General features: G+C 37.3%; 1 pseudogene; it reads left to right on the plus strand.

The window, feature by feature from the left end:
- Window positions 1-1,799: 1,799 nt before the first annotated feature.
- On the plus strand, window positions 1,800-6,296 carry LOC101570770 (annotated as a pseudogene).
- Window positions 6,297-12,458: the final 6,162 nt, after the last annotated feature.

The following is a 12,458-nucleotide window of genomic DNA, read 5'->3' on the forward strand; positions in this document are numbered from 1 at the left end:
TTTCAGCCTGGAAATGTAGGCTAGGATTCCAAGGTGGACATCCTATGATACTGGATATTGCCTGACAACAACTGGATTAGCATGTGGTTTGAGTTCAGTTATCAAAGGAGCATGGTTAGCAGCTAGCATTGGTGGTGAGTATTTTGGCCAAACATCTGGAAACATGCTTTTTAAAACTTCAAGTTTAGGGGCCGGAGAGATGGCTCAGTAGAATAAGCGCTTCCCTGGCAAGCGCAAGGGCCTGAGTTCAATCCCTGGTTCTGAAAAAAAAAACCCAAAACTTCAAGTTTATAGTCTTTGTGTATTTCTGACTGATACAATCACCATTCTTCCTAGGTCACAGTCAGAGTCAATATCAAGTCTGGAAAAAAAAATATCAAGTCTGGGGCAGTGGTCTTAAGCATGAAACATGCTGTTTGGGTTGAGGCAAAATAAATAGTTGCCCCCAGATTTGAGAGGCAGTCTCAGTGCAAGAGAGGAATCAGTCATGCAGGTACAGGAACTCATGTTTGACAGAATGTTCACCAATCTCACAGACTCTGTTTTGGTAGTTTTTCTCAGTGGAGGTCCCCACGGTATCAATTACGTGAGTTGTCAGAGATGAAAGGAGCAATAGCCTGTTAAAACAGAGTATTCAGCTCCACTGTCCACCAGAAAAGTCATTCATTTCCCCTGACTTTAGCACTGAACTTGGACTCACAGGGGATGAGTATTATGGAGACTGGTCTTTCCTATTCATCTTTGGAAAGCAAGAGCAGGGAGTCAGGCTGTGGCAGGAGTGGTTCTTTGGAGGCTTGAAGATCTTTTGTGTGATGGGGCATTTGTCCTTGCAGTGCCCCAGCTGCTTATAGCAGGCACAATGGTTAGGACATAAAGCATGGAGACGACCTCCTGTTTTGACTTGGGGACCCTCTGAGGACTTGTTTTCTTTGCCTTGGTAGCAGGATTGATCTTTTTATGGAGTTTTTCAAGGAGCAGCTTTCCCACAAGTGCAGCCAAAAGAGCAGTCTGGTGTCATTTATGTTCTCTCTCGAAGCAATTGGGAGGCATTCATGCTGGCAAGCTCATCAATTTTCTGAAGCTTTCTGTGGATGTCAGAAGCACACTGTGTCACAAAAACTGCAAATTTTCTGTGGCGGCAGGAGCAAATGGGTAATAAGTTCCGTTTGCTTCATTCACACTGTCTTTCATTAAATTTGGGAGGGATTTCATTACATTCTTGGATAATTTCAATAGTGTCATGCATGTTAATAAGCTTTTCCCTTCCCTCTTTTATTCTTGACATAAGAGCCTCAGTTTTAAAGCATCTAGGCCCTCTGCAGTATTGAAGTCCAAGTCTGAACAGGTGAAAGGGAAGGCAGTGTTCACACAAGCACCAGGGTGGGCAGCATTGTCTGGAGTTCTACTCTTCAGCCAGTTTTGTTCTCTTTCAAAAAGAATGTGTGATCTTCAGTGCTGAAGAGTCAAGATAATTTTTGACAAGTTTATGAGGAAGGCTAATGTGTCCAAAAGATTGAAGTCAGAAGATCAGTCAAAGGCTGGAGCTTCCCTGGGAAGCAGGGAGTGTGATACTTCCAGTTGCAAAGATTAGTGGAGCTGAAGGATTGGTAGTATAAAGCAGGTTGCTAATTTGGTCTCCTATGGCCCCTGGTATATCATCAGAGAGGCATCTGGAGATGTACCAAGTGGAGTTGGCAGTAGATGGGACTTAGCACAGGGAACACTTGGGAAGCAGGTTTTGTCGGGGGAGGGTGCAGACTGCAGAGACAGAGTAGACTCTGCCTGGGTTGAAGCACACAATGGATATCAAGCTGTGGAGTCTGGGAGCCAGGCTGGTGGTGATAATGGAGGTGGTGCAATGGGCAACAGCAGTACAGCAGCAGACTCTGGGTGGATATTTGGTGACTGCCCAGAAGCTGCCGCTGGAGGCAGTGGAGGCCTTCTCAGGTTCAAGTTGTACCCTGAAAGGGGGGTGGAAAGTCCTCATCGGGGTTATCAGGTCTCTGGAATCCCCTGTATAGGGTACTTGTGTTGTGGAGGATCAGTTTTGACTATGAAGATAGTTCCTTTTGCTTGGCAAACACAGGCATGAAGCCAAGCTGGAAGGTTCTGACACACTTCAAGCCAGGGATCACTATAAGGAAATTGACCAGGTAAGTCATTGTTTGGAATCTTTTTCTCAAGCATGGTGAACAGTTTTTAAGTTCAGAGTGCCCTCTGGTGGCAGAGACGTGGCCATTCAACTTCACAGAGAGCACAGAGCCTCTAACTTTTATTTTTATTCTGTAGTCCACTGAAAATCCTTTCTTGCTTCAGGGTGGGAACCTTACTCTGATTTGCACCCATATTGACTGACTCCCTGTAAGGTATGTCCTGTGCTCTTGGATGGCATCACAACAAACCAAAAATAAGGTGTCTCTCTCAGAGAAAGACAAATCAGGTACCCACCTGGCCACTTGCCTCTGGGCAGGTTAGAACCTTCTGAGTACCCACCTGGCCACATGCCTTTGGGCAAGTTAGAACCTTCTGAGCTAAGAAGTGTCCCATAGTCTTCTGTTATATTATTTTCAAGTCTGGAAGTGGGCTTCCTGGATCAACCCAGATAGACCGGTTAATGTAAAAGTAGGTCAAGGTTCCATAGCTTTGAGCTCCTGTTGGGGACTTTCATCTTGGGACACAGAATGGCTTAAGTTGCACATTATAATCACACAATCATGCACCAATCACTCAGAGGATAATTATATTCTATCCCCCAAAACCCTGGGGCAATGTCTGATTGAATCCAAAACAGAAACTGACTGTCTTGACTCACAGGCTGCTAGTACAGGCTTTCAGGGTTGATCAAGTCCTCACATTGTCCACAAAAGAGACCAAACTGACAAGCTGACAGGACAACTGAGGGATGCCCATGGGCAGTCCTACCTTGTCCAAGTCACTCTCATAGGTTGTTAGAAAGAAGTACAAAAGGCAAATAACAGGATATTCTACAATTTGTTGCATACCGTCTTTTCATATGTTGCTAGGAAGACCTTATAAGCAAGGTAATTGGGGGTTACTATCATATAACAGGGAGGTCAGGGCTTAAGTGAGCAGGGACAATCAATCATTGCCTAAGACTGAGCCAGGTCTGTCTCTAAGAGATAAGTCTTTAAAACACGCTAAAAAGATGCACTGTCCAGCTGAGTGACACTTATCTTATAAGCTGCAGCTTGTGTTGCAATGTCAAGGCTAGCTGAGTTTGTTACTTTCTAATTATGGGAACCATCTGGTTTGTTTTGGCCCATCCTTGAATCTAGTATCTAGTTATAAGTTTCCAAATTGCCTTTACACCTAGAGAACACCTTTCACTGTCCATATGTGTCCCACACCATATTGAGAATCTCAAATACAAATAATCAAATTTATTTTTAAATGAATTTAAATAGAGAGAAGTTATTTTCTCTGACATAGGTTCTTACTATGTAGTTTAGTCTGGCCTTGACATCGCTGTGTAGCCCAAGGAGGCCTTGAACTTATGGTGATTCTCTTGCCTGTGCTTCCCAAGTGATGGGATTCCAGGTGTATCCCACTAAGCCGAGCAAGAGAATTTATTGTTAAAAACCAAATTCACATTCTGTAGATGAAAAGTGTACTATGTAAAATGAAAAGAAAAATCACTAGATTTTCTCAACACTATGTATTAACAGGCAGAAAAATAATCTTAAAAAGCTTGATGGTAGATCAATTTTGGTTATCCAGTCTTAGAAGCAGAAAAACAAATTAATAGCACAGCTTGACCAAACTTGAGAGACTTGTAAGACTTCAACAAGTATACCAGCACATTTGTAGCTCCAGAGGGAAAATCAAAAGAAAATAGGATAGAGTGAATATTTAAATAATATTTAAATTATGATAAGTTCTACAAACTACATAAGAAATCTGCAACTATATATCTAAGAAGGACAAAAGGCTGCATATAAGAAAATTTTTAAAAATCACATGAGGCACTTTATTACCATATTATCAAAAGTTAAAAACTATTGAAAACAAAAGAAAATTGACTCATTACAAACAAGTTCTTATAACCTAAGCTATTGTTTGAAATGAAGTAGACCTTATGAGGAAAACATTTTACATGCTCAAATTAAAAATAAAAACTATTTTCATTTTTTTCTTTAAAAATGAAAGATAGTTTCAGATAAAAATTGAGGTTTGTTGCTAGTAGATATTCTCTAGGAGAATAGAATACCCATCTCTGACAGAACTAAACAAAAAAGGGAGACATAAACGAAGGACCATTTTTTAGTGAAAAAAAAATATCTATGTACAAACTAGTTGAGATAGTTATACAGCTAATTTCTCTTAGTTCAATTAGAAGAAAGATGTGTACTAATAGTGTTTAGACAAGATATCATATCTTCATCTTGTACTATGAATAGTAGTATGAAGACAATCTGCAATGTATTAATTATTGTAACTGTCTTACTAACCTGTTTTGAAACCATCTCATTGTATTTCTTTTTCAATAAAATTAATTTAAAAAGAGATTCTCTAGGAGAAATTTTACAGTGAGTTTTCATATGTAATGAAGTCATACATACTGTAATGAAAGATACTACATAGTCAGTCAATTCCAAAGGATCAAATAAAGAACCAAATGAAATAAATATAAAAGCTAGTAGATTCATAAATTTATTCTTTATCATTTTAATGAGGGCTGAGGATATTGCTTAGTAGCACAAATGCCTGTCTGGCATGCATGAGATTTTGAGTTCAATTCCCACTACCAAAAAAATATTGATTCTGATTCTAATGAAAAACATAGATAAAATGATAATTACAAATTTAAATTAATGAATCTACAATATATAAATATGTAATTTGTGACAAAACAATACCAGAATGGGGAATAAAACTGTAAAGGAATAGAGATTGGCTATATGCCATTGTACTTCAGTTTGTATTAACTAAATCTTCCTTTCTATATGTTAATTGCTAATTGTAATCCTCAAATTGGCCACTTAGGAAAATACTAAAACACATGAAGAAATAAAATGAAAAGTGAATAAAAATGGTGTTTTGACAGCCATGGAGATAGCTCAGCAGTATAAACACCTGCCAAGGCAAGTGCAAGGACGCGGGTTCAATCCCCAGCACCACGTGTTATGCTGGTCCTGCCCAGGGCTCCCTGAGCTAGCCACCAAGACCTGGTGTGGTAGCACATGCCTGTAATCCCAGATCTGGGGAGACTGAAACAGGAAAATCACTACAAGAGAGAATGTTGGGAGAACCTTATAGAACGATAAGAGTGAAAGATTAAAAGGGAAGTCTATATGTGGTGTAATAATATAGTAATGGTAAAGTGAGACTATACACACACACACACACACACACACACACATATGTATTTGTGTGTATCTTCTACATATTAAATAAAAGTTCTTAGATGGCTGCGCCTTGTCTCCTTTGAATATTACCAGATGTGAGGGAGGAAAGCTAATTGTCTGGTCTTTAATGTTTCTGACTTCCTCCATGCTTTGTTAATGTTCCAATACATTCTTATGTTAATTACATTTACCTCATGCCTTGCTCGTTGACCTTGGACTCAGCTTCAAAGAAGTCAATCAGGATGTATAGTATATTCAGGCAGACAGATATTGGGCTGCATAGGCAGAATTACAAAATTGCTTGGCCAAGACTGGCCTGAGGATTGATACAGAATGCACCTCAGCTGTTGATCTGTTGAGCGTAGGAACACTTTTATTGTAAACTTTCTCATGAATGAAATGCAAACATATAATTAGATCTCAGGAACGTGAGGCAAACAGCTCTTCTATTGTTGATCATGTATTTGCCAATAAAGAAGTGATGAATGCCATAATTACAGCCCATCACCTAAAAGACCATATAAAAGCAAGCTTCATGGTGGTCCTAGAAGTATTCTTGCTGAAATGCCATTGTGCATCCCATTCTTTGGCATTTTCCCCTTACTATTAAAGATTTGGTAGTGATTTCTACCCCAGCGTTGAAGCTGCTGAATGTGTTCAATGATGATTATCTTGAGAATGAAGAGGAATATGAAGATGTTATCAAAGATGTAAAAATGAGTGTCCAAAATATGAATGAGTAGTATCCCTGCTTGTTCCAAAGGAAAATCCTGGCAAAAGACAAGTATTTCTTGTGTATACAAGTGCTAGTGATTCCAAAGCTCCTCAGAGTTACTGACTGGAAAAAGTTTTGATGGGAAATTTATTGTGGCTACATTCTATCTGATGAGTGCCTACAAGAAGGGATATCTGTATCAAACCTTGGTTTAATCAGTAAACTAAGGATTATTTCCTCTTTCTCTTCAATTTCCTTTATCTACATCTGAATGTAGGAGTTCTTTTATAATTTTAAAGGGTATCTTGTACATTGACTTAACCCTACTAATATGCAGTCATTGCCTGAGCAATGTTGCATTTGCAAAGTTTTCACACTGAGTAGAACAAGACCTCTCAGCTATACAATGAGGGATTGTAAAGCATCCCTATAGGACCACTCATTTTGTACAATATGACAGATGCTACTGTTCTGCATGTAACCTAAAAAGAACATTATTATTTCACGTAGTCATGAAGTAAGGATGAATGGTATGTAATAATGAATATTATTAACAAATTCATTAAGATTAGTGACATCAATTACAGATTATTCTATTTTGTTGACAGGTTAATAATTCCTTATTGTTGAAATTGATACATGGCACAGGGTACTCTCAGTGATGTGAATTGTCAAGCAGCAATTACCTAAAGTGTTCTCTTTTTAAAAGATTTATTTATTTACTTATTTACTTATTTCTTTTGTTCAGGGTCTCACTATGCTGGTAGGACTCATAGTGATCCTCCTGTCTTAGATTCCCTAGCACTGGGATTACAGGCATGTGCCACCACACCCTGTTCCACTGGCCGGCACAGCACAGGGCCAGCATGACATGTGGTACTGGGGATTGAACTGGGGTCCTTGCACTTGCCAGGCAGGTGATTAGACCACCAAGCTATTTCCCCAGCCAAGTCCTGTGTTCTTATCACTGAGTAGTGTTTGGTTGTTGTTGTTTTTTTTTTTTTTTTTTTTTAAGAGTATTGTGGAACCTAATATTCCTATAAGGAAACTGCTGTGATCCCATCCCCATTTTCATTATTATTAAGGTTTTTAACATAGAAAGCTCGGGGCTGAAGACGTAACTCAAGGGTACAAGTGCATACCTGGCAAGTGCAAGGTCCTGAGTTCAATTCCCAGTATCAAAAAATAATAATAATAATAAATTAGAAAGCAAATGTTTGACCTTGCACAATTTTTATATCTAGTATACTTGCTTAAATGAGTGTGCAGCTGTGAAAGATTAGAGACATTTTGAGTTATTTTATAGTGTAAATCTTGTGAGATAGTAGTCTATACTGATCTCTTCCCTACCTGTTTCACCCTGCAAGATTCAGAATGCATGTTTCTTTGTGTTGATGTGACTGGTAAAATGTAAGCACAAAGAGAAAAACCAGTTCATTCCTGAGAGGTTCCGGTCAAACTGGGGAAGAGACTATGACTATACTGAATCTTTTCAAATGACTATAACAAAGAAATTGTGGTACATATAAATTACCCCATTTTTCAATATACTTCTTTTTGTACTGTTATTCCTATGATAATCATAAAATTTATCTAGATATGGCTCTATATATTATGATGGAAAATTGATTTAGTTTTTAAAAATTGGATGTACAATGAGTGGAAATGACAAAAAGGGAAACAGAGGACAACAAAGGAACCTTTTTTTTTATGATCTCATATGTCTGTCCCCTGTCCATTTGGCCCTTTCCCCACTCTCTGCCTCTATCCTCAGCCAAAAGGAAGCTAGGAGAACAGTATCGCAAGTAGTCTAGCTTAAGACTGTATGAAAGTAAACACTGTTGTAAATATAATGAAAGAGTAGAATGAAAAAAGAAACTCAATTCCTTTTTTTCCAATTAAATTTTATTGGTACATTTTAGATATACATAAGGATCACATTTATACAGAATTTGTGCATGTGCATGATATAACTTTTTCCTCAGCTCCCTACCCACCTTCTTCTTCTTTTGTTTTTTTCAGAACCAGGGATTGAACTCAGGCCCTTGTCCCTGCCAGGGAAGCACTGATTCTACTGAGCCATCTCCCTACCCACCTTTCAAGCCCTCCTCTCCTCTCCATTTACAAAAACTTTGTTTTCATTTTTTCCTTCTTTTGTCATTTTTTAACTTTTCTGTTCTTTCCTTTCCCCATCCTATCTACATTGTTACCCTTCCCATTTGAACATTTTCTATTTCACAATATCTGTTTTTTTCTGGTCCTTACATTTTCAGTGTGTGTGTGATTAATTTTACTTGATTATGGGCTCAAGGTGCATCCATTTTTCCATAAAATTCTCATGTTTATCCTCTTTTATGACTCAGTAGCACATCATTATATAAAAAACCATGTCTTCTTTACCCATTCACAAGTTGATAGGTACTTGGGTTGTTTCCAAGATTTAGTTATTACAAACTGTGCAGCTATCAACATAGGTGTTCATATACCTCTGTGGTATAATGCTTTTAATTCTTTTGGAAATATACCCAGGAGGTGAATAGTTGGGTCAAATGGAACCTCTAATCCCAGTTTTTTCAGGAATCTCCATAACAATTTCTACAGTTCTCGCACCAGTATGCACTCCCACCAATAGTGCAAATGAGTTCCATTTTCCCTACAGATTTGCCAGCATTTGTTATTGGTTTATTTCTTGATAATAGCCATTCATTATAGTTTTTATTTTAATAAGAATAGAAACTTTAAAAACATATAAAAAGATACAGAATTTCAAAACAAGATGACAGGAAGTTAACAATAGTTGTTATATTGCATATTGCTATCTTTTTTTTTTTTTTTTTTTTTTTGCCAAACAAGGGATTGAACTCAGGCCCTTGCACTTGCCAGGGCTGTGTTCAATCTCCCCCCACCCCGTATATTATTGTCTTCAATGTAGTTATTCAGATTATCAGATGTAAGCATGTAAAATTGGTCAAAAAATTTTAAAAATTAAACATTAGCTGTTCCTTTTAATAAGTCAATAGAAATTATTAATTATTAGTGTAATTATCTTAACTATCATTCATATACATGTATTTTTTTCTCCTTTCCCTCATCCTAGTTTCTTTCACAGTTTCCTTGACAGGTTTCTTTCCTTTTCACAATATCTACTGTAATTTTCAGAATTACAGGGTTTTTGTATTACACGTTGCTGTACTCAATGTAGTTGCTCAGATAAGAGATATGACCATGCAGAGTTAGTCACAGTGAAAAATCTACACATTAACTGCTATTTTCAAAAAACTGATGGAAATTTTAATACAATCACTTCAGCCATCCTATTTATATACTTGCATGTTTTTCCCCATACCTTTTTCCCATCTTTTCTCCTTTCTTTAAGCTTCATTTTTTAATCTTTAAGTTCCATTTCTTTCTGTTTTGCTATATCTGTTATACTTTTCAGGTTTTCTTTCTTCTTTTGGGTTCTTACACTAGGGAGACAATGTGATATTTACACATGGGGGTCTGATTTGTTTCACTTATGAGTATAGCCTCTAGTTGTATCTACTTACTTATGAAGGCTTCAAGTTTTTCTTTCTTTATAGCTGAGTAATACTCCATTGTATAAAAAACCATATCTTTTTCATCCATTCTACAGTGATGGGCATTTTTGTTACTTCCAAGATTTGCCTATGAGAAATTGTGCTGCTATAAACATGGATACACATATATCACTATGGTATGGTGTTTTCAGTTCTTTTTGGAAAAATACCCAGAAGGGGAATAGCTAAATGGGATTTCCAGTCCTAGTTTTCTGAGGAGTCTCTACAATGATTTCATAGTCATTGTACCAGTCTACATTCCCGCCAGCAGTGAGGAAGGGTTCTTTTTTCCCCCGCAGTCTCTCCAGCATTTATTATTAGTTGATTTCTTTATGATAGCCATTCTTTCTGGGGTGAGATATTAGCTCAGTGTTGTTTTAATTTTCATTTTTTGAGTGATCAGTGGTGTGGAGCTTTTTTTCAGGTATTTATGTGCCACTTGTATTTCTTCCTCTGAGAAGTGTGTATTCATCTCAGATTCCCATTTTTGGATTGGGTCTTTAAATTTTGGATGTAGGGTGTTATTTAATTTCCATGTGTTCATGAGGTTTTTGTGGCTTGAGCTGCTGTTGATTTCCTGTTTAACTGATCTGAAAATATGCATGGAACAATTTCAAAACCTTAAGCATGATTTATGAGCCAGTATAGGCTATATTTTGGAGAATTCCCCTCGTGAAACTCAGCAGAATGTGCTTTCTAATGTTATGGGGTGGGATATTCTGTAGACATATACTAAGTTCATTTGTTCACAGGTTTGGTTCAATTCTAATATTTCATTGGGGATTTTGTTTTGTATAGTTCATCTGTCTGTGACAGTGGGGTATTGAGATCTGCTAATTCAATTATTCTTCTCTTTATTTGATTTTTGCATGTCCCTTAATATATTTCATAGAATTAACTACGCTGGCATCTTTTGCATATATATTCATGATTATTATCACTTCCTCTTGGACTGTTCCCTATCAGGGATGCAGTGACCTTCCTTATCTCTCTCAGTCAGTCTGGGCTTGAAGTTCTCTCTGTCTGCAGGAAGACTAGCTATGCATCCTTTTTTCTGGGTTCCTGTCACATGGAGAATTGTTTTACATTCCATGACTTCCAATCTATGAATTTCTTTTTGAGTCACATGTGTTTCTTTTATGCAACATATTACTGGATCTTGCGTCATCTTTTTTGTTAATCTTTTTCTTTTGATTGGTGAATTGAGATCACTAACATTGATACTAATTATTGATATATATGAAGTTATCCTGTCGTTTCTTCTGCTTTTGTTTTCTACCCTCTGTTTACTTGTATACCTTGCCTGGTGGATTTATTCTACTGGAGTTCATGGAATTGTAGTCCTTGTTATCTCTTTCTAGAATGTGTTGGTTTTGTGGACATGAGTTTTATCAAGTTTTATGTGTCCTGGAAGTACCTTATGTGCCTGTCAATTTTGAAAGATACTTTTGTTTTTGTTGTTGTTGGTGGTGGTGGTTGGCTTTTTGTTTTGTGGTTTTTTTGTTTGTTCATTTTATACCAGGGATCGAACTCAGGACCTTGTTATTGCTAGGTAGATGTTTATGTCACTGAGCTATCTCACTGGCCCTGCTAGGTTGAAGTTTGTTTTCTTTTAGGGATTGAAATACTTTATACTAAGTTTTTCTGACTTGAGCATTTGTGTGAAGTCAGTTGTGATTCGGATCACCTATTTATACGTGATTTGTTTCTTTTCTTACAGCTTTTAATATTCTATTTTTGTGTTCAATTTCTGGAATCTTGACTATGATATGCCTGGATGTGGATTATTTTTGATTGTGGGTTATTGGACTTCTGTATGCCTCACTTATTTTTATATCAACTGATTTTTCCTTGCCTGGGATGTTTTCTGCAAGTCATCTTTGAGCAGTTTTGTTCATATCATTTGTTATTGTTTTTTGTTTTTTGGTGGGGTTTTTTTTTTTGGCTTTTTTTTTTTTTTTTGGTGGAACCAGGGGTTGAACTCAGGCCCTTGGGAGTGCCAGGGAAGCACTTATTCTACTGAGCCATCTCCTCAGCCTGTTTATATCATTTCTGTTATCTTCTATATGTTCATTGACTCCAGTTAATCTTATATTATTTTTTTTTATTTCATCTAGAAGCACTAGGTTGATTTCTCATGGTCTCTTGTTATATTTAAGAAATCTTTCTTTTCATGACAACTATCTTCAAGCCTACTTTCTATAACTGAGATTTTATCCTCACAATTCCTCATTCTTTTGTATGATAGAGGACCTAGCTATGCCATTTGGACTGATAGTGATCCTCCTGTCTCAGCCTCCCTAATACTAGAATTACAGACCTGTGCCACCATGTCCAGTTTGGAGCTGGCACCATGGGCCCAGGATTATGGAGCCAGCACAGTGTGAGGTACTGGAGATTGAACTTGGGACCTTGCACTTGCCAGGTAGGAGCTTCTGCAACTGAGCTATCTACCCAGTCCAACAATTGCTCATTCTTCTGTGGATACATTCAATGGAATTTTTATTCTCCTAGATTTCTACTTGAATCCCATTTTATGGATTCCATTTCATATCCATGGTATACATTTGTGGCTTCCATCATCAGTTTAAGCTTCTGGATTTTTTTTTATGTTTGTGCTCTAGAGTCACTAAATATGGTTTTTATTGTGGACACCATCTCTGCAGTTACCTGAGAAATTATTTTTCATTTGATTTTGTCATAGTTACTCTTCTCTCACTGCTGGGACAAATACCCAACACTCAAAATGAAGGAAGGAAAGGTTTATTTAGCTCACTGTTACTGGAAGTTTAGTCCATA

The sequence above is a fragment of the Octodon degus genome, unplaced genomic scaffold (genome assembly GCF_000260255.1).
Source record: "Octodon degus isolate 3935 unplaced genomic scaffold, OctDeg1.0 scaffold00211, whole genome shotgun sequence".
NCBI lineage: Eukaryota > Metazoa > Chordata > Mammalia > Rodentia > Octodontidae > Octodon > Octodon degus.